Here is a 23,751-nt window from a genome sequence, read left to right on the forward strand (position 1 = left end):
TTAAGTTTTGTTATATTCTTCAGGGATCTGCAATTTGTACTAATCCAGACTATTCTGTGCTGCCTTTTCCAGTTCGTCTGTGGTGGTGATCTGTACCACCACCATCTGATCAAAGCACCATGCAGCCTACTGAGATGATGGAATGAAGATGGGTGTCTCCTCTGTCCACGAGACTCACTTTGTCAGAATCCTATCATGTGAAGCATGAAAACAAAGAAGACTGTTCTAAGAACATTTATATTAGATAGACTGCCCAATGGGGGCTCTTTTGGCCTTGGAACCCCTGCAGATGTTGTTTTTTTTCTCAAGTGTAACTGGAGGTTTTTTTTTTGTTTTTTCTGTCCTCACTGCCCATTTGACCTCACCTTCTTGTGTTATTACTTATTTTTTAATATTTTTCCTTATCCTAATTATTTTTCTTTTCTTGTAACATCCTCTTTGTCATCTAGTAAAGCACTTTGAGCTAGATTGTTGTTTGAAAATGTGCTACATAAATAAATGTTGTTGTTGTTTCACCACCTGCTGGGTGATCAACTTCAGCTTCACACTGTTGGTTACTTCTCCTCATCGGATGTCAGCTTTACTCCAGTTGAACTTACCTGAGGATTTGATTAGTTTTCAGCTATTCTTTTCTAGTGCTTGTAAAAAGCTACATTCAAATGTGACACACCATTCTTGTCCTTCCACTCACTGCTGGTCTTGCCCTTCCGCTCGCTGCTCTTCTCATCCCTCCACTCGTAAAGAAAGGACAGCAACATGTGTGTGAAACATATTGAAGCTGTTGTGGGATGGTAGGATGTAAGTTTGTAGTTGTTCTTTAGTATTACAGAAAATTAAATGACTAGTGTGAAATATTATGTTATATATATTATGTTTGCAGGATATGAAGAAATTGTCTATTGAAGGATATGCAATAATATATTATAGCTATATAGTGTACTGCAAAGTTATAATTAGCCATGGTACATAGTAGTACATACTGCGTTGTGGTAGGCCTATGAATTATTTGATTTCTTTTTTATTAAAGATGAGGCTGGCCCAGTAGGTAATTAGTTCAACTGCAGGATCCATGCCAGAGAAAAGATAGAGTTTTTTAAAAACTTTTTTTTATCATTATCATTTAAAATGGTACAACAGGATAAGAAAAGTGCAGGATTTAATAGAGAATAAAGTTTCCTTACTGCTGGCACTACCCCAAACCTTCTGGCTAATTGTCCAAGACAACAACAGCTGAGGAGAATAAAGAAAAAGATACTGAGGCAGATGCATGTTGATTACTTTGACTGTCCCCAGTCCAAACATCTTGATTTTTTTTCTGCTATCCCTTCCCACACTCCACAAGACAGAGCATGCTGTGGATGTGGTAAAAGCGATTAGAAAGTGTGGTCTTAGATATCAAGGCTACAAAGCTGAAGTTACCTGTACTCTACAAGACAACACTTTCAATCAGGCAACTTGTTGCTCCTCTATAAATATGAAACCTTTTGACACCAACAACTACATGAGTGCATTGATAACAGTAAAAGACAGCTTATGAAGGGGTTGCATGTCTCTTTTCTTTTTTTGGCAGTTATCACGGCGCCTACTAATAATGCCTCCTCCAATCTCCCAGGAGTGGGGGTGAGCTGGATCATGTCATTCTGGGGCCAAAAGACAGTCCCATTCCAACTTTTTGCCATTCTCCTCATACTATGTAAGATAGCACATCCTGTCTGAGTTTTTGAATTTAATTCTTTGAAAAAAAAACCCCTTCCTCATGGGTAGTTAAGGGTAATTAACCAATTTAGTATATAGACCTTTAGCTTTATTTTTGGACTTCAGCTCATTCTCTTGTGTTTTGGTTTTGATGATCTGTATTTCTTGTCTTGTGTAGTGACAAGGAAGGAATCCAAGTCATGTTCCTGGAACTGTGAAGAAGCCACAATGCCATATCTTACATTGATTTACAGGATATTAAATACTTATTTGAGGAATAATGCATTTGGCATCAACTGCATTAACAGTTCTAACATTGAGCTCATATGAACATAGTCACTGTGTTTTATGAAACATGTCATCAAACAGTTACAGCAGAAATGTGTTTAATTTGACCACAATGGCAGAGCTCCTCCATGCAGCTTTGCCCTGTCTACTCATAAATGAATGTAACTGAAGCTCCAGTTGTTTCAAAGATGTTCTTGAAGGTCCAATTTTCTGATCTGGCTATCCTTTTTAGGTGAAGATATTTGCTGAATTTATTTCTCCAGATTTACTAATGACTTACTGTATATTTGTATTCTGATTTGAGTCTGCAAACTGGACTGCCAATACTGATGCTCTGTGTAAGAAAGGACAGAGCCAGTTATACTTCCTTAGAAGGCTGGCATCCTTCAACATCTGCAATAAGATGCTGCAGATGTTCTATCAGATGGTTGTGGCGAGCGCCCTCTTCTACGCGGTGGTGTGCTGGGGAGGCAGTATTAAGAAGAAAGACGCCTCACGCCTGGACAAACTGGTGAGGAAGGCAGGCTCTATTGTTGGCATGGAGCTGGACAGTTTGATATCTGTGGCAGGGCGACGAGCGCTCAGCAGGCTCCTATCAATTATGGAGAATCCACTGCATCCACTAAACAGTGTCATCTCCAGACAGAAGAGCAGCTTCAGCGAAAGACTGCTGTCACTGGCCTGCTCCCCCAAACTATACGACTCCTGAATTCCACCCGGGAGGGTAAACATTAACATTATACAAAGATATTGTCTGTTTTTTTACCTGCATTATTATCAATCTTTAATTTAATATTGTTTTTTGTATCAGTAAGGTGCTGCTGGAGTATGTGAATTTCCCCTTGGGATTAATAAAGTATCTATCTATCTATCTATCTATCTATCTATCTATCTATCTATCTATCTATCTATCTATCTATCTATCTATCTATCTATCTATCTATCTATCTATCTATCAATAGTTTGCTTGGTTTTCACCTTTAATTAAGAAAGAGAAGAGGGATTCATTTCTCTATACTTCACTCTGCTATTTTTTAGTGCTTTGCACAAACAAATGAAAATTAAGCACAAGTAGAAAACAAAGTAGTTAGTCATGGATCTTTGTTGGTGCCCACGGGCCAGAATTTATATTCAGGTTTGAAAAGGGGTAAATTTCCAGCTTTTTTGCCTGTGCACATAGTACAATGAAATTCATACTTCAGTATAATAAAAATTCTATACAAAAAAAAATCGGGAGTGATCTCCCCTAGACTTTCTCGTATACTTAAATATGGGGATGGATATTTGAGAAGTAAACCACAAGACAATGATTATATTTTTATATTATGCACATTAAGGAACCACCAACAACAAATCAAATTAATAACATATTGAACAATTATTATAAAATTAAAGTTGAATAAATCGGACTCTGCAGTTGCATGAATAAAAGGTAAGGTACCACTTCTGGTTAATGGAAATAGCCCAAAAGTTGATAGAAATCTATGTTTTATACCTAATACTTGTATGAAACATTTGGTTGACCTAAGTGAAAGCGTACTCAAGTTATTGTGTTTTATATACACACACACACACACAGACAGACACACAGACATAATTCCAAAAATTGTATTTTCAGACTTTGAGATTCATCAAAATCTCGAAATGGAATATTTTGGAGGTTTCCAATACTTTCCGTGTACTTCATATACGAGAAGGTCAGGGAGGTCTAAAACGATGAGATTCATCAAAATCTCAACATTGAATCTTTGGACGATTCCAATACTTTCCCTACACTTTGTATACAAGAAATTAAAAAGAAAAGAAAATTAAATAAATAAATACAAATTATACTTAAAATGCTACATAAATATACAATATGTATTTTCAAATATTATCTATTTATACACACTGCTTCTTATATTACAATATCTGAATTGTTATGATTGACTCTTAAGTAACTTTATGACCTGTGGATAGAAGATGCCCCTAAATCTAAATCTACTTTTTTGAGTGCCAATGGCTCTATACTACTGTTTCCTAGTAAGGAGAACTTACAAAAGTAGGAGTGCAGAATAGCTAAGGTCTTTAATTGTGCTATTTGCTTTTCTAAGATAGTGAGTTGCATATGTCCTTAAGAGTCTCAGCTTAGTCCAAATAATATTCTGTACCGCCTTCACCACCCTCTGCAGTGTTTTATGTCATTAAGCTTAGTAGGTGCTGGACAATATTGTGGTGCAACAAATGAGAATGGACTCTACTGAACTCCTGTAGAGGTTTGTGAGAACAGATGGAGAAATGTGAATTGTCCTCAGATGTTTGAGGATGTAGAGGTGTTGGTGAGCCTTTCTGACAAGAGACAAAAGGTGTTGTGCCCCTTCAGTTTGACAATGATAGTCCTTCCAAGGACTATAACATCCCCTTCAATGTAGATGTCAGTGTGGTCACCTTCTCCCTCTGTAGGCAAAGGTTTTAGGTGTGTCACTGTGATCTGTAAGGGCTGTTCATGCAGATTATTTTATGGGAATCCAACTGACAGGGTGAATCTGACAGGGAGATGAGATGAGTCAAGTGTTACAATGCTGAAGTGCTGATGTGCCATTGCTTAGTCTGGGTCGTCAGCCTCTACTGTAACTGCGTGCTATTTCTTAAGCATGCTTGTCAGCAAACACATTGTACCCATGTTTGAAGGTTGCATGTTCAAAGAGAAGGTGTAAAAATCTGACAACTACATGGAACCCAGAGAGCTCACCTAAGGACAGATGGAAGACATCTCTCCTGCCTGTGCCTAGGACCAAAAAGGCTTTCCCACACACTGTCTCGAAGTTGGAGAAACAACAAATATTGCTCTCCTTTGAGTATCATATTCCTGTGAGTGTTAAGCCTATATTAAACAGAAGTGTTACTGATTCTTTATTCCATTCAGAATCATCACCATACCCCTGGGGAAAGATATAAGATGTATCTATATGTATATTGTTGGTTTAGTAATGGCTGCAATCTCCAATGAACCTCTTCCCAGGGTGCTTGCACACCCTGCTGATTACAATCAACTTCATTAACTGTTAAGACCACTTATTTGGTTTTTCCAACCTTAAGGGTGAGTTAGGCAGCAATGAGAGAGCACGTAGAACTCTTCTTTGTAAGCTGTCTCATCAATGTAGGCAGTTGGTCCCATGATGATGGTTTTATCAGCAAATGTAATGATGGCGCAGGAGCAATTCCTGGCTACACAGAGGTAAATATGGACTACAAAAGGGGACTACCCCTCTGTGTTAAGTGTGGAGGATGCAATGCTGCCACACTGCACATGCAGAGATCTGTTAGTTTAGAAGTACAAAATCCACTTACAGAGAGTGAAGATAAATCCTGCACTGAGGGGTTTTATGGTCAGCTTTAATGGTACAGCAGTGTTAAATGCTGAGTTGTAATCCAAAAACAGAACTCTGGCACAGCAGTTTGTATTATCCAGATGTGCCAGGGTGGTATGAAGTGCAATTGATACTAGACTTGTATGGACTGTTTGAAACAATATTGAAAATGGAGGTGATCATGACACTCTGGAATATTCTGTTTAATGTGTTCCAGCATCAGTCTGTCAAAGCACTTCATTGCGATCAAAGTGAGTGTCATCAGTCTGGAGTCAATCAGACAGCCACCATATGTTTTCTTAGGCACAGGGATAAATATCCTTGTGAAGCAAACAGGGACAATACATTTTCTCAGCTATAAAATTCTGTCAGGATTTCAAAATGTGGCTGATTTTGTCTTTAGATGTCCTGTCTTTCTCAGTCAATGCTGAGTTATGCAGCAGCTGCTAGTGCTGTGCATCAACTGAAGCTATTCACTGCGATCTTCACATTATACACTTTGTGAGTGAGCAGCCAACTAACTGATGAAGTGTGACTTTAGCAAGTGTAAGGTCATGCATGATAGACATAGTGTTATGTGATTTTCTTCATAAAATTGCTCACACCACACATAGTCCTAATATTCAACTTCCAGCTAAAGACCTACCTTTTTACTTACAGAACTGAAAGTAAGGTTCCTATTCCCATTCTTATGGCATATTTATCTCTCTCTTATTGATTGCTATTTTTTCACCCTCAAGTCAAATATTTCAAATCATACTAGTTTTCCAATACCTTCAGAGTACAATTGAGTTAGAAAATCTAAGCATGGTATTATATTCAGGGACTTCGTTAACCGTTTTGAAAGTTAATGCATCTTAAATTTTTGCTTATTTACTTCAACAAATATGAACTTTGTAGAACAAAGTGGGCATTGCTCACTCTGCTTGGCTTTTTTTAGGCCTGTTAAGGCAGCAAATTTAGCAGACATTCAGCTGTGCCTTCCCCCACTTACATTCCAAATTAAGTGACTGTACCCCAGCTTGTAGCAGGATCTGCTTGTATTTCACAGATTTGAACTGACAGCTTTGTGTCTTTGCACAGGCCCCTTTGTAAAGTTCTTAAGACAAAAAGTGTGAAATTGACTCAAGTAAGAACAAAGACCTACAACCGGGATAGACAGAATAACTCACATTGATTAACTTACATTGATTTTGTAACTGGGAGTAACTTTAGTCCAATCATGAGAAAATACACAGTCCTTAATAAACTAAGAAACTTTCTTACTTTCACCTCCGTAACATATCCCGTGTTCGCTCCTTCCTCTCCTTCTCTAATGCTGAGAAACTTGTCCATGCTTTTATCACATCCCGCATCGATTATTGTAATTCCATACTAGCAGGTGCCCCTTCTAATCTTCTATCACAGCTCCAGCTTATTCAAAACTCAGCTGCAAGAGTCCTTACTCGAACCAGCAGCAGTGAGCACATCACACCCATCCTGCTCCGTCTTCATTTGCTCCCTGTGTCTTACAGAATTGAATATAAAACTCTACTAATACCCTACAAAGCCTTAAATAACCTTGCACCAAACTACAGTGACCTTCTCCATCACTATGTGCCTGCCCGCCCACTAAGGTCCTCTGATTCTGGCAATCTTGTTGTACCCCACACTAATCTACACTCCATGGGTGACAGGGCCTTCAGCTGTATAGCGCCCAGACTCTGGAATGACCTACCGAAATTAATCAGGTCAGCTGACTCCATGAATTCTTTTAAAAAACAACTCAAAACTCATCTGTTCAGGAAGGCTTTTAGCTCTACTCTCAGTTTACTTCTCTGTCAAGATGCTCATGTAACCTGTATGTGTGTGTGTTAGACCATCAATTATGTTGTCTGTTTTTTTTTTCTCTGAATTCACTGTCGTAATCTTCTTTATTTATTTATCTGGTTTGTACAATGCTATATACTGTATACCCTGCCGTTCTTTCTTATATTCTGTAAGTGCCTTGAGCATGGGAAAGGCGCTATATAAATAAAATGTAACACTTATTATTTATTATTTAGCTGCCATCATATTTTCCGTTTAAGAAACTCTGAGGGGGAGAGAAGGACTCTCTCTCTCTCAGGCACTCAGCCTCAGGGGAAAACTGTGTTCTTATTATGACCTTCTAAAACCTCTGTTTGAAACCAGAAAGCTGATAATGAGCCATTTCCTCTTTGGAGAACTGAAAGCTGTGACAATCTCTTCTCTTTGTGGATCAGAAAGCTGATCCAACCTGCCAAGCCAAGTACTGTGCCAGTGAGCTCAGAAGACTGAGAAGCAGTTGTCACTTCAAGAAGGGAATATCAGCATATAAACTTTTGTAAAAGAAAATGTAATGATTTTCTCTATGAAGTTGTAGATGACCCAACAAAGGACTTACCTAAGGAAAGCACTGCACACACAGACCAAAGATCACACAGCAAAGAGAAAGTGGACACTCCAAGACAAGATCCTCCACTTGAACATAGAGCAGCAACAAAGTAACAACTCCATACAACATTGGACAACATCTTTAAATACCTGGTATTGTAAAACTATTTATTGGTGCCAAGATAAATTACAACTCTAAATAATCAGTAAACAGCCAGCCTATTCTACATTATGTGTTTGTCTAGTCTGTCTGCATCCTGTCATATATATCTACAGTATATGTAATGTAAGTGCCACAGGGGTTGGATGGGCATCCCGACCAGAGGAGGGGATGGTTCCTTACCCAGATGGGAGGCTCCGAACAGGCAGATGAGCATCCCAACCAGGAGGGAGGAAGGGCCCTGGATATCGTTGCTCAGTATGGAACCAGTAGAGCATGCTGGGAAGTGTAGTCTGGCAACACAGTCCTTTTGGGGAACCTGGGTGTCAAATTCCAGGGCCACTGCCATCTAGCATCTTGGGGGAATAAAGAGTCCCCGATGACGTCTTCTTCTGGTGAGCTGTCTGTCCATCTTCTCTGGCCATCACTTCAAGGTCTGTCTCCTTCTTCTCTCCTGGTATGGACGCCCATCAGCCTGTTCGGAGTCTCATGTCTGGGTAAGGAACCATTGCCTCCTCTGGTAAGGATACCCTTCCAACCCCTGTGGCATTTACAATACATATATAAATGCAGATGTCATATTTTTATAATCTTGTGTTTATCAATAAATTGCATTACTCTGTTTCTTAAAATGAGTGTGCTTCAGCTACCTTGATATAGGTCTACCGGCTAGAGACCTCCTCCTACAAACAGAAAAAAGTAAGGTAAATGGAGTAAGAACCTTGCTGAATTTTTTAATTAATTACAGCCATTGCCAAAAGCAAAACCAATAACTAATTAACCGAGTTAATTAACCGACTTCGAACAACATATCACGTTTTTATTTATTTAATATTTTTATAACAACAAGTGATGTTCAGACGTACTTGTGATGATGAAATGTAATTATATGCACAATATCAATAAAGCACATAAATTAAATTAGCATTTTACATCATCATGAAGTTAAAAAAAACCCAAACAGGCTTATGGGAACTGAAATGGCTTTCATAAATACCAGATTCCCACTCAGGTGAGATGAAATTAAATCAATTGATGTGATGTTTTTTATTGCTGGTTTTGGAGGGTCTATGGATAATTGTATTTCATATTTCTTAAACCATAACATGTTTGAAAGAAGTTCCCAATGGAAAGTCAAAATCTGCAGTAGTTTGAAGTCCACCCACACATATGCATGCAGCTGACATGATAGAGAGCTACTACTTTTGCACTTCTCTGCTGCTGTTTCAATAATTAGGTTTGCATTGTCTTAAGAAACAGCTATAAGTTGTATAAAATAGGAGAATATACAGGTTAAAATAATTTGCCTCAAGGTAAATTTGAAAGAGTAAAATAATCAGTAACTGAGGTCACACAAGATGTTTCTTTTATTTTAAGACAGATGATTCTGAAAATCCGCCAAAGTGTTTTAAAAGGAAATATGTGAAATTTCAGAAGGTTATACAGCATGTCTATTTGAGATACCTCAATGAAAATTGCACTTTCCTTGAAGAAAAAGTGTATAAACTTCCTGCTTCATGCAGACACACTGAAGGACAGACAGGCAGAAATAATGATGAGAGTAGGTGACTTCACATGTAAATGTCACATGTGAACTGTACATCCCCACATCTTTAACTGAGGAGGCTTGGTTAAAGTGGGTCAAAGGTGGATTATCGTGATACTGCACCACACAATCATAGGGTGTGAGGAACCTTTCAATCTATAATTTGATTACTATATAAGGAGTTCATACAGATTATTTATACTACTGATATTCGTGTTTGTGTATTTTGCTTATATTGTCACTGTGTGCTCCACTGTATAATATAATATGCTGGAAGCACAGGGTGAGCTACTGAAAGGCATGTTTAGAACTCTAGGTGCTTCAAAGCAGAGTAGAGCTAGCTATCTTATCAGAAAAGGACTGAAAGTGTGTCGCAAGGACACTACCAAAGTAGACAAGAGGTTTGGGGAAATCAGATCAGCCCATGGAGGTTGCAGAGGGCAGTTTGTGCCAAGCCCCCTACAGGAAAAATAAAAAAGTAGGTGAGCAGTAAGAAATAAAAAACTATCATCCTTCATATGCCATGAAATGACTATCTGAGATGCTTCTCCAGTCATCCTTGAAGAAATGTAGAGCTGCCTGATAAGCAAAGAGTCTGCAAACTTGGGATAGACAGGATACATGCCAGCATGTCTAGTTTCTAAATCATATTCAGACACTTCAAGTCTTCAATCACTGCATGCCCCACTTTGACATTAGTAATTTCGGTAACTTGGGCTATACAATTTCTTTCTCTGCTCATTTTGCGGATGTAAGTATGAATTTCCACCCTTTCCTAACTTCTCTTTCTCCTACCTCCATTCTGTCTGTCTCCATAGACTGAATGCCTGCCTTTGATATCCTGCTTTGAATGAACACATAATTGCAGTATGTAATTATTCAACATGGTTTGGCACATTTTAAACACTATTGTTCTCATGTCACCTGCTACCCACAGCTCGTAAGTGTAAATTAATAACTTCACTGTTTACTGTAATAAACCAAAAGATCAGTAATATATTCTCTGGCCCCCACAATTCCTCAGTGGATTAAGTGGGGTCTGAAACGTTACGATATGTTGTCTTATGTTAAGGTTAGTGTCACACTGGTGGTTCTAGTGAATGTAATTACCCACTATGCCTGGGGTTGACACTGTTTTTTGATCCTTACTCTCTGTCTTCCTTTGCAGACCGGGTGATTGACAGTCCATGACATCTTCGCTGTCCAACCACCTTCCTTCATAACCCAGAAAACTAGTTACCTACTTCAGCTCTGTTTGGACTCGTATTTGTAAAGACATCTCTGCAACTAATTGTGTGAATATTTACACAAAAAACCTGTCAGATGGGATATGGGATTACCAAGATCGTATCCCAACTCTTTATCTGTATTCTTGGTGTCATTTTACATTAGTTATGTTATAATAAGCTTGCATTTGGCCAAACTATAAGAACTTCGGCAATAGACATTTGTAAGGGCAAATAACCTTCAGATTGACAACTGCTAGCGAGGCAACATCTATTGTTCACACTTAATACTTTATCCATCCTTGCAACCGTCTAGCATTTACAACAACACATTAGTCCTTAAAAAGCCTCAGTTATCAGAAAGATTTAAAAATACCGAAAAGAGAAAAACTTTTAGAGTCAAGCAAGAGACAGAACTAATAATTGTCGTTGGTCAGTCAATGTCATCTTTGTGGAGCCACAGGCTAATTAAATATCCACACATCAGCAGAATATAAGTCAATGAGCTAATTTATATTTTATGGGCAGCTCTCAACTTTTGTACACTGCAGCTTGGAGCTTCATATTCTAATAAATGGCTTATTAATTGGAAAGTTTCCAGTCATAATGGAGAATATATTCCTCAAAACAAAGCTAAGAAGAGTATTTACAGTCTACTCTATTTCTCTTTAGTTGAATAATGTTGTCCAGTGTCTTTAGGTGCTACAGATGAAATGTCCAGTACAAATATGTATTATGTTTCCTTATTTCCTTCTCATTTGTACGTGTTCATAGCTACCATGCAGTATTTCTTACATTCTTGTGGTTCCTGGGACTAAACCTCCAAAACAAGTAACACTGACCATGGCAGAAAAGACATAAACACTGCAGTAGGCCTGCTATACATGTTAAAGGAATTATTCCACCCATAAATCATAAGTTTTTTTACCTGCTTTGTACCTCTTGTTTTCTGGTGTGATATCCGTCAAAAACTTTCAATTTTATGTTTTCATAAAATTCTTCATATAAGGGATTTCAATGGCAACCCTCTGTGAACAACAACAAACAATATCAAAACGTTGATCAAAGAAATCTCAAAATACTTACATTGCATAATTCAAATGTCAGGTATACTCACAATTTCCCAAAACCATGTAATCTGGCTGAAATTTTCTTTATATTGTCATACATGAGTGTCGACAGACTTCTCTTAGAAAGGTGGTGAAAGGTATGTAATAACCAGCCGAGACGAGAGGGGGGGATACTGCTGACTTTGTCCTGTTTTTCCTCTTCCCTCACATCTCCGAGAATCCACACAGTAAGGACACTTAGCCCCACACCTTCTGGAAGTTTTAATATAAAAGACGCACCGATTAAAAAAGAGGCATCTTTTGCCAGAAGACCCGAACGAGCTGCACGGCGGAGCATGAGGCTTTCTTAAAACTCCAAAGAAGGAGGAAACCTTGATTGGGAGAAGTGCATTGGCACATTTTTTTGTTACTTTTACTTTTCGTTTATTTTGTCTTGCGACGATTAAAAGGGACAGCTCAGTTGGCGTCTCAAACTTTTGACTGATTCCAGTGTGTACTTACACCGCCGAACCACAATATAAACCATCCATCCATTATCCAACCTGCTTTATCCTAACTACAGGGTCACGGGGGTCTGCTGGAGCCAATCCCAGCCAACATAGGGCACAAGGCAGGAAACAAACCCTGGGCAGGGCGCCAGCCCACCGCAGGGCGCACACAACCACACACACATCAAGCACACACTAGGGACAACTTTAGAATTGCCAATGCACCTAACCTGCATGTCTTTGGACTGTGGGAGGAAACCAGAGCACCTGGAGGAAACCCACGCAGACAAGGGGAGAACATGCAAACCCGGGTCTCCTAACTGTGAGGCAGCAATGCTACCACTGCGCCACTGTGCCTCCCCACAATATAAACCACCATGTGAAAATGCTCTTATGCATGAGGGAGAAGTGCATTCAAACATCTTTTCAGTTGAAGACTTGTCTTTCTTCCCCATTCATTGGTTCATTGCTCAGGAGTCCTGCCCAGCAATAGCTCATTCATTGGCTCATATGGCACTTAAAGTGCTATCAACATTGCAGAATGTGAGCTTAGATAGGAGAACACTTAAATATTCAAAGTTAAAGAAAATGGAGTGAAAACATAATCAAGTGGAAAGAATGCCTCATATTTGTGCATATGATTCAATAAGCAGAAGGGCAGTTTACTGGTGCAGCTTCACAACGTGCTGATAAATATCCCAGAAGTATACAGTAATCCCTCGCTATATCGCGCTTCGCCTTTCGCGGCTTCACTCCATCGCAGATTTTATATGTAAGCATATTTAAATATATATCGCAGATTTTTCGCTGCTTCGCGGGTTTCTGCGGACAATGGGTCTTATAATTTCTGGTACATGCTTCCTCAGTTGGTTTGCCCAGTTGATTTCATACAAGGTACGCTATTGGCAGATGGCTGAGAAGCTACCCAGCTTACTTTCTCTCTCTCTCTCTTACGCTGACTTTCTGTGATCCTGACGTAGGGGGTGTGAGCAGGGGGGCTGTTCGCACACCTAGACGATACGGACGCTCATCTAAAAATGCTGAAAGATTATCTTCACGTTGCTATCTTTTGTGCAGCTGCTTCCTGAAACGACATGCTGCACAGTGCTTTGCATACTTAAAAGCTCGAAGGGCACGTATTGATTTGTGCTTGAAAAACAAACTCTGTCTCTCTCTGTCTCTCTCTCTCTCTCTCTGCTCCTGATGGAGGGGGTGTGAGCTGCCGCCTTCAACAGCTTTGTGCCGCGGTGCTTCGCATACTTAAAAGCCAAACAGAGAGAAAAGCAAACAAATCAATAGGGCTATCTCTGTGACAGTCACTGCTCCTGACACGCACTCCTTTGAAGAGGAAGATATGTTTGCATTCTTTTAATTGTGAGACGGAACTGTCATCTCTGTCTTGTCATGGAGCACAGGTTAAACTTTTGAAAAAGAGACAAATGTTTGTTTGCAGTGTTTGAATAACGTTCCTGTCTCTCTACAACCTCCTGTGTTTCTGCGCAAATCTGTGACCCAAGCATGACAATATAAAAATAACCATATAAACATATGGTTTCTACTTCGCGGATTTTCTTATTTCGCGGGTGGCTCTGGAACGCAACCCCCGCGATGGAGGAGGGATTACTGTACTTGTGGCTTGCTGATCAATAAATGAGGGCATAGGTGGTCTTGAATTCAAAAGCTTAATGTTATTTCAATACATAAAACAATGTATCTCATGCATGAAAACATTCAAATCCCAGCCCTGTCTCTGCTTGTATGGAATTTGCACATTCTTTTGGTGTCTGCACAGTTTTTCTCCAGGTACCACAGGTTTTCTTCACACATTCTTTATCTGTAAGTATACCTCATAAAGCTTCTGCACTTTTTTGTTTCTAAGCTATTTTTATGAGGCAGCATGTAGAAATCTTGTATGCGGTTGACATTTCTGCAAGTGTGACACCGAGTTATGAAAATGGCTACACATCTATCAGTTTGCACCAAATAGCAACAGAGAAGTGCTGTGTGATTTTTGTGGTTAAAAAGGGATTAAAGGAGCCAAAATCCAGTCATTTCAGAGCCTATTATAAAGACAATGCCTCATCTTGCCAATGTGTATGTGATCAGATAGAAATGTTAAAACTGGTTAGATCTGTGTGATAGATGCAGACATTCAGGAAGGCTGTCAACATCACTGACTTATGAGAAGTGAGAAGAAGATAGGGTCATTGTTTTAGTTGACAGAAGAGTAATCATACAGGAAATCACATTACAAACAGAAGAGGCTGGCCATTTATAGGTGATGACAAGGTGAAAGAAGTGATGCGTTACTAGCTTAATACTCAACCAAAAATCTTTTTTCTTCTGAAGGCGTTAAGAAGTTGTGGACGTTTGGTATGACAAGCATTGCAAGCACATGAAAAGTGAGGAAGCCTTTTGAAGAAGCATCTTAGAAATATGCTTGTTTGTCCACACTGTGTTTTTATTTTATTGAATATTTTCGTGTGCTCTACCACTGTTATGTTTCATTTAATTAGATTTTTACTTGGCAATTAATACTTTTTTTATTATGTTGTTTTTTCAGCCTTTGTTTTTTTGTTTTACTTTTCCCATTGCCCTCTTTTGAATGTTGGTTTGTGTTATGTTAACTGCAGAACTGGCTCATCTTGGGAGTGTGTGTGGCTATGTCTTGCGATGGACTGGTTGGTTTCTGCACCTAAGGCTGCTCCGATAGGATTTTGTTCTTAACTCTTTCAGGGCGGATGTTGACTTTTGTCGAAATTCACGGGTAGAGGATGGTAATCACCAGTAAGCTGTGACAAAACTCGCCGTTCTGTTTTAGTTCGACTCTCTTTAAAGTTAGCTTCGTTTTTTTTGACTGAGATTTCCTGTGCATGCATGAGTAGAGAAGAGCAAACGACCCCTCAAATGACATCGACATCTGGCGAAAGCCCAAAGCGAATACGCAAAACAAAATGCTCTATGGACGACGTTTAGAGTATCGTGTCGCTGAGTCAGACTCTGAGTTGTCGGATTTTGATGTAAGTGATCTGGAGATCGAAAATGAAAGTGAGGGGCCAGCGTCAGCTGATCGTGGTGGTGAACATGTCCGTGTAGCTAATGCACCTACGCTAACATTCACCTGGGTGGATCTGCTTCTTACGATGACAAAAGGTACAAACCAGATTGCGTCACACTGCGATTGCTACTGCTGTCCGTATTCCTGCTGGTCGTCGAGCTGCCCCCGTGCTGTTGCTACCACTAGAGACACCAAACGGGGGCCGACAGCAGCCACGGCATGCGGCAAAAGAGCTTTTATGCTGATTTATGTGTGAAACCATTGCTGTGCCTTTCAGAAAACTGGAAAAAATATTCAGCCTTCAAAGAGTTAATTTCTCTGTGACTTTACATGTCTTTAGGGTCTCACAGATAATATTATTTTTCGCACATTATGATTTTTGATAAATTAATTAATTTTTCTTTGTGTGTGTTTAATTTTTTGATTCAGCCATTGCATGGCACAGCTCAACTGAATTTCAAGTTGTCTCTCTGGTTACTAAGAACACTGCCATTATTCAGTTGCTCAGTTTCTGCTTCTGACTTTCAAACTTGCTTCTGAACTTATATCTTTAAACTATTTATTGTTTTGGCCCCTACCTGTACTATAACTCAGTTTTGGTTTAGTATCTCTAATACTTCTTACATCTGCTCCTCACAAGTCCTGTGTATTCAGTTTTCACAACCCTACAACTTGAACGGACAGATTGTAGTCCATGAAGATGAGTCTGAGCTTTTAGGCGAATGAGACAATACATCAAAAACCTCATTCTGTTTTCTGTTTGATTGTTAATCATTATTTGTTTCAATTATGAAAGCACTCAATGGTTGCTTAACATTTCTGAAGAAAGATGAAAAGCTCCAAGGCAAACATTCCTCTATGTCATAGCATCCTCAGTACATAATGGCATGATGTGACTCTCTGAGTTCAGGAGGATAAGCACGGCAAATGTTTTCTGTCTCTCTGCATTAATGGGTATTCACTGAATTAAGTCAATGTGCAATTGCAAATTATATGGAAATGAAAAGATGAGAAATAGTATTACCATGGTGCCGAATGCCAATGATTGAAATTCTCTCAGTATAACCTCTCCTGGTTTGATTCTCCTCTGCCCACCTTCATGTGTCTCCCTAAGTGCCTAAATTGGAAGTATAATTAGGCACATCTCAGTTGGGTACTTGCTCCTGAACTCTGATCTAAATGCTTTTTCCTACATACTTCAGAGCTAAATATTTAATTGGCTATATGGTATATGGTTTTCCAATTCAACTAAACAGACAGAGAAGCAGGAGAATTTCGCCACTAGAAGGAAATTGACACTTTAAATGACAGGGAGAGGTCAGTCATTTCTAAGCACAAAAAGGAAACACTCATATGGACGTGGAAGTGTCTGGCGTCCCCATCAAACCGATATCTGGATAAACAAAAAATTTGTCAAGAGGAGGTGAAAAACTTTTTAAGGAAGCGATTGAACCTGTCAAAGGGAAACTTAAAAGGCAATGGCCACATTTTAGCCAACACTCAGAAAAGGAAAGTCGATAGAAATATTGAAGCTCTCTTTCAAAAAGCACAGCGCAGTTTGAAATTCAGCAGTGGGAGCTTTTTTTTTGGCCACTGATTTCATCATTTTTCTTGTCAGACTCAGTGAACCATTCCAACCCCTGTTGAATTTTGAAGGGGAATAAATACTGAAAATCATCCAAGGCTGCCATTCTTCATTGTCTTGTTCTCATTAGATACAGACAATGGAAACTTAAACCTATTAAAGATCTGCGGGTGCTTTGCAAGTCATACTTCAATGCAATTAATTATCAGTTGCAAACTATTCGAAAAAAAGTTAAATTAACCAACATAAAGGCTGCTAAAAGTTCATTATGAACGATTACATTACAAATTCTAAGTATTAATTTAAATTTGAATTTGAATACAGCAAAAACTCAGAATACGGTATTGTACTAATCCTGTGTATAGCAGAGAACAAAGTAATAAAGGGGTGTCTTTCTGGGCCAAGATAAGAGGGTAAAACAGAGGGGCTGGACTTTACAACACCCTAACAGTTAGAGAAGGGTAGGCATTAACAGAACTGATACTCATCATCACATATTCCAGAGGAATTTACTAACCCTGGAAGTAATTAGTGGAGCTGCCCCAGAAATGTGTGTGCTTTCTGGCCTTTGCTTTAGGGAACTTAGAGTCTGGGGGTGTGTTGGGATAAAAGATGGACTGGCAGGAGGAAGAGAGACCAGGACAAATGCAGAAGGTGAAAGAGAGGAGTACTTAGGCATGTTGGTGGTACTTACAGGTGGGCAAGTGAACTAGCCAACACCACCAAAATAGGAAAAGAACTATCCTGCTTAGGAAAGATTGCTTAAGTTTTGTTTATCACGTGCTTTGCCACTCCTTTGACTATTTAATTTTGTTAATATACCGTTTTGATAGTTTTGCCCTTGCAGTTTGTCTAGACTTCGGAATGACTATAGAGAATTATTTACCACACACAATAAATAACTAAGCAACGATACAAAGAATAAACATGACTACAACAAAGTACATAATGGAATTTATAATTTATTTATACCCTATTTATTTTCAGTTTAGCAATTGTTACATAGTGTTGAACACAATATGAAAAACTGATTTTGATTTAGGTGAAAAAGAATGAATTAGGGACAACAAATGATGGGGAGAAAGTAAAGAGGACAGACAGACACTGTAAGAGCCAAACTTAAAAAGTTAATGTTTAATGCTAAATGCATAACTTTCTGTAGAATGCCAGATTCTCATAGGTATAGCCTTTCTACCGCCTGTAAGTTAAAAGACGTAGAACTTTCTTAGCTATATCTGAAGAACAGAGTGTTCATTATGCCAGTCAGGAAATAGTCTTACTGCTACCATGGACTATTTAATATGTTTGCAAATAGGAGATGGCATACAGTTTTCTGACCATGTCTAACGTGCCACAAGTGCCTCAAGTACAACTGTATGACCAAACTTACATAAATGAAACAAAATTTATAAGCCAAACAGAATGTTTCTTCAAGACGAATCTTTCTTTTCTTTGCTATATCAGTTTGTCTATTTGTGTGTGAACTGTTTTTGCTTTGAAATTTTACTACAACTTTTAAAGCGAAGATATTTTGTCTTTGGAATTATTTAATCACGCGTCACACCAGGGCCGGATTAAGAGCTTTGGGGGCCCGTAGCACATTTCAAATTTGGGGGCCCTTTTGGTCTGCATCATCTGAAGTTTAGATTCTGAACAGTTCAAACCGGACTAAATAATTATTTTACTCTCGATTATAATAAGAATCTTATAATATTTATGTGAATTTTATGTGTTGGGCCCCTAAAGTTTTGTTGTGTAAGAAATTTACAGTTTAAAAACGTAAAGATAATATTTTTAAAGACCAGTTTTTCAATGCTACACTTTATCATTAAATATTGGGTCCACCATTTGGGGGCCCCCGAAATTGCGGGGCCCGTAGCATATGCTACATGTCCCTATTGGTTAATCCGGCACTGCGTCACACTGGTGCTTGAATCATTCTATGAAGCATACTAAAAGTTACAGAATTTTGGTCAATTTGGAATGCAGTTATAGTCACCATTAAGAGGAGACAAAAATGGACAAGAATTCATTTATGGTTTGAAAGAGACTGAGGCAAGCTAGGAATTTCAAAGTGGCAAAACGAGTGAGCAAGATACTAAGATGTAATGTAAAGCAGAATGGGAGTGGTGTTTAGCAGATTAGAAAAAAAGCTCTTTGGTATAGAGATTCGGCTGAATCAACTTAAAAGGTGTCCATCAAATTTATATCAGAGCCAAATTTAGAAAGGGAATGGTGAACTTCAGGAGCCGTTATTCATAGTAATGTTAATTTTTGTACCCCTTCTTATTTGGGTTGTTTTTAGCAACTTCTTTAAATTTTAACAATATTATATTGTCATTTTTGTCACCATTTTTTTTATTTCTACTTGTGGACAGTACCGTTTTCAAGTATTTTTTGTTGGTAATGGTGTCCTGGTCCTGGTATCTGTAAATGGGGCATGTGACATCACTGTACCACACATATAAATCATGACAATGAATACTATCCCTTTCCAGGTTTCTGTTTATAAACTAAAGTCTTCACAAGTGTAAATTAATCTATTAGGGAAAGGATTTTCAAGGCTTTTAGGACTCTTTTGGCTTGTTTTTCTGGCCTATGATTATTGTTTCACATGTGGGCTTTCATGAGTATATTTCTTGACTTACTGGTTTTAGAAAATGCCTGTTTTAGAATATCTTCTTTTCATCTTCTGGTTAATTTTGCAATTTTCCTTTTTTTCTGTGTATTTTAAGAACAATTTCTTCAAATTTAAAAAAGGTGTATGTTAATATAGAGTGGGAGGCATTTAATCTAACAGAGGATTAATGTATGAGTTTGCCTGATCCAAAAAAGCTATTTCATAATTATCACAATTTAGAAATTGATTAGTTAGCTGAGGACAACAAGGATGGTTGATAGGAGTGTAAGAAGTACAAAGTGCAGATTTCCTGCCACCAGGTTTGAGTAATACGCAGTGTACATTGCATTGCAAGAGAGGGGCCACTATGCATTTTTTCAATTGGACAGAAAATGAAACTTTCACTACATCATGCCTATTTCCAAGATGGGATACATTTTAGACACTAGCACAGTTTCCTGTAGAAAGGCGATATCAAGTTGGCTGTGCCATAAATAATCTAAAGTTTTCAATGAAGCTACAGAAATATTAGTTATATAGAATGGGAAAAAGACGTCAGAAAGCAAAATGGTAAAATGAAGGTAATTGGATACGAACAACCCAAATGCAGAAGCAGAGAAGAATAAGCAGAAGAAGAAGGAGGAGAAGAAGAAAAATTGTGTTGTGACACATCTCTCAACCTAATGGACTTTTATATACCATCTGTCACACACATGCACTTAGGAGGCAGTCAACAAGCTCTGAGGTGAGTGAAACATCTCGAGATGAAGGGTTGATCTGTGGTACTAATGCCTCTCTCTCTTTTTCATCAGACCAATAGAAGAAAAATAATTCCTTGTACTCACTGCTCCAACTTCCGGATTCACAAGATGGCCGGTCCACGTCACTTCTGACAACGTCATGACTCCAGATGATGACGTCACTTCCAGCTCCCGATGATGATGTCACTTTCGTCATGACCATGATGATATAATTTCTAGTCTCCTGTTACTTCTGTCCACCTGTTCTGCCATCATCTCCTGCCACATCACTTCCATCAGCCATATTTTTCTATATAAACGTCATGTCACTGTTTCTGTTTATCACTTGCCTTGCTTTTTGATCACTTTTTGCAAACATTTTTGTTGCTAGTCCACTGGACATTATATGGGGACATTCCCCAACTCTTTTTTGTATTGTGGAGAGTCTTTATTCACGACACATCGAAAGTCAATAAGAAGGCAAGCCAACTGTCTAACAGGGCCACCCCACATCCTCTATTATCTCCAGCTCATCCACTCCAGAACAATAAACTTCATAACAAACAAATCGTCTTTCCCAGCTTAAGCCTGTCTACATCCATTCATTTTTACTCATAAAGCAGAGGTCAAAAGAAACTCATATATACAATAAACAAAAGAATTGAACAATAAACACAATGGACACTGCACACTACAGCTCTATCTCCACACAGACACTCATAAAAATGTATCAAGGAAGTAAGAAAGTAACATGCACAAATCATCACCATTCCCTTGAGTAAACAATGACCAGATGAAATCCTATCAAAGTTAAATTATGGAACATAAACCAAGTGGTTCAAAACACAACAGTCTTATAAAATGAAACAAACACATGGATCATTCTCTTTTTACTCAGAGTGCTTGAATGGTTAAACCCTTAGATGCAATGAAAGATGTGAAGGAAAAACTAAAGATACTTTGCATTAGCTATTTTATCGTTCCCATATTTCCTTAAATTTCTCAATATATTTAACCCTTAGTTAAAATGAAAACAGAAGTGAGCAAAAAACAAAAATTAAACATATTACAATAGCTAGAAAATATGTAAATATTTAGTCCTGAAAATCTTCTTCCAGCTTGCCCTTTTGCTTTGGCTATGTCTTTTGAATACAATGCTCCCTCAATGGCTTTATTCTAAAGCCCAATCCTCTTCTTACATTTCAGCTATCCAAATCTTTAAGTGTATTTTCACACAGTTCTCCATTACTTCATTGTCAACAGTAACTGTGCTAATATTAGACTTTTATTTGCTGCAACTTATGTGAATAAAGGATTTGTAGATATTCATTTGCTCACTCGTTTATTCTCAACTGAAAGAAAGTGTAGTGTTCTTATTCTGAACTAAGACAAGGAGGGGGAGGAGGGAGAAAGAAAATGAGGACTACATGAGTTTTTTTTCCAACTGGCTCAAGTTAAACTGGAAATGTTTTTAAATGGGGGAAGAGCTTTAAAGTGTGTCATAAACAAGTGCGTATATACTAGTTTTGGTCTTCAGACTACAAAAAATGAAACAGCAGTGCCAGAAAAAGTCCAGAGAAGAACAATTAGGCTGACTTCAGGTCTACAGGAGTTGAGTTATGAGGACAGATTAATAGAGCTGAGCCTTTTAAGCTTAAACAAAAGAAGGTTGAAAGGAGACATGACTGAAGTGTTTAAAGTTAAGAAGCGAATTAGTACAGTGAATCGGGACTGTTATTTTAAAATGAGTTCATCAAGAACACGGGGACACCGTTGGAAACTTGTTAAGGGTAAATTTACCACAAATTTTAGGAAGTTATTCTCTACACAGAAAACCACAGACACATAGAATAAACTACTAAGTAGAGTGGTAGACAGTAGGAGCTTAGGGACTTTCAAAACTTGATGTTATTTTGGAAGAATCAAGTGGATAGAACTGGCGAGCTTTGATGGGCTGAATGGTCTGGTCTTGTCTAGATTGTTCTAATGTTCTAAATCATTAACAAGGTGATCACACATCACACATCATGAAAACCTGTGAGAAACTGGCCCTGAAACAACTGTAACCCTTGAATACAGGCCACCTTTTCTCCTTGCCGTCTGCTCACAACTCACAGATAGCAATAAATGACATTCCAATCTACCTACGTCATAAAACTACCAAGCAGGGCACACTCTAAAACTACAATAATTGTGGAGAAAAGAACACCTGTAACATAAAGTACAATACAGGAGAATTTCAGCATAGATGTTACTATCAGTACCATCTCATCGAACAGCAGAAACTGCTGAAAAAAAGCAATTAAAAAGGCATAAAGAACCAGTGTGTCTTCTGTCTGGATTTGAATGTTGAGATATTCACGGTATTCTGAGGAAAATGGAGGACCAAAAGTAACCCAGTAAAGAAACCCATCCCAGTTTTCACAACAGGAAAAGTACAGTAGTTAGGTGAAGCTATTGGGTAGTCCCTGTGCATGCTCTATTTTCATTTTGATAGTTGTATCATCTGTGTAGACACTGGACAGGAGACATGCTTTGTTCGCTGGAGCAGCATATTTTAATTGCTGAGCTCTATGTTCATACAAGCTCTTTCAAGGTGACACAGGAAGGATTTAAGGAGCAATTTCCTATGTGAATGCTCCTGAGAAATGCACTATTTAGCAATTGATGAAAAAGTGTATGTTATTGATTCTGAGTGCAATGCACCGAAACCCGTAAAACTCTTCTATACCCTGAATCAACTTTTTGGATCATATAAAAAAAAAGTCCTCAGAAGTTGACAAATCAATATCAGTACATTTCATATGTATCACAGAAGTCATTCTGGTGTGTTCTCCCTGATTTGTGGGCTACTTTATCATGTGATGTCCAGTAAATTTACCTAATACAATGATCAAACAGTGACTCCCTCAATAACTCAAAGTGTAAAAAAGTGTAAAAGAAGTTAAAAATGAGAACATTAGAGCAATTGTGACAGCAACAGGCCATTTAGCCCAACATACAGTACTTGACCATCTATACTCTTGGATTGTCCAAAATAACCCCAAGATGAGATCTGAAGGTTCCTAAAGGTATATTCTCCACTACACTACTTCATATGTACCTTGTTAACATGGCTACAGCTTGGGAACAACAAAAATTCACTGGCATAGACAAACTATTTTGAAACATTAGTAAAAGATCTGATATGTAAAAACCAGTCAAGCCATCTGATTAATCTTTGCTCTGCATGTTTGCCACAAAGTACAAAAACACCTTGGCTCCACACCACGCTGGCACTCCTTCACATACACCATTGTTTCACAATAGCTCTCTCAACATTGGTGGGCGACCCATCATTTTCCCACTTTGGGCTTCACGTGGGGATTTGTTTCATAGAGCTGGACTTACCTCTTTCCAGTTTCTGTCAGTGACTTGTGTGTTCCATAACCCCTAATTTAATATCCACTTCTTAAATAGTTCCAGGTTGGAGTGAGTATTTTTGTTGGGGGTGTCACTGGTTGGGAGATTTTCTCTAATTTTTACATGAAA

The 23,751-nt window shown here is 38.4% G+C and overlaps 1 long non-coding RNA gene across 1 annotated transcript in view; it reads right to left on the minus strand.

Moving 5' to 3' along the window:
• LOC114653304 (uncharacterized) overlaps positions 1-13,194 on the minus strand; it is a 73,736-nt gene extending 60,542 nt beyond the window's left edge. Inside the window, exons 1-2 of the long non-coding RNA XR_007934075.1 lie at positions 11,777-13,194; positions 11,588-11,687 (exon numbers count right to left, since the gene is read on the minus strand). This is a non-coding gene — a long non-coding RNA (uncharacterized LOC114653304). The remainder of the gene's footprint in view (positions 1-11,587; positions 11,688-11,776) is intronic.
• Between the last annotated feature and the right edge of the window lie 10,557 nt (positions 13,195-23,751).

The sequence above is a fragment of the Erpetoichthys calabaricus genome, chromosome 1, assembly GCF_900747795.2.
Source record: "Erpetoichthys calabaricus chromosome 1, fErpCal1.3, whole genome shotgun sequence".
In the NCBI taxonomy this organism is placed as follows: Eukaryota; Metazoa; Chordata; class Cladistia; order Polypteriformes; family Polypteridae; genus Erpetoichthys; species Erpetoichthys calabaricus.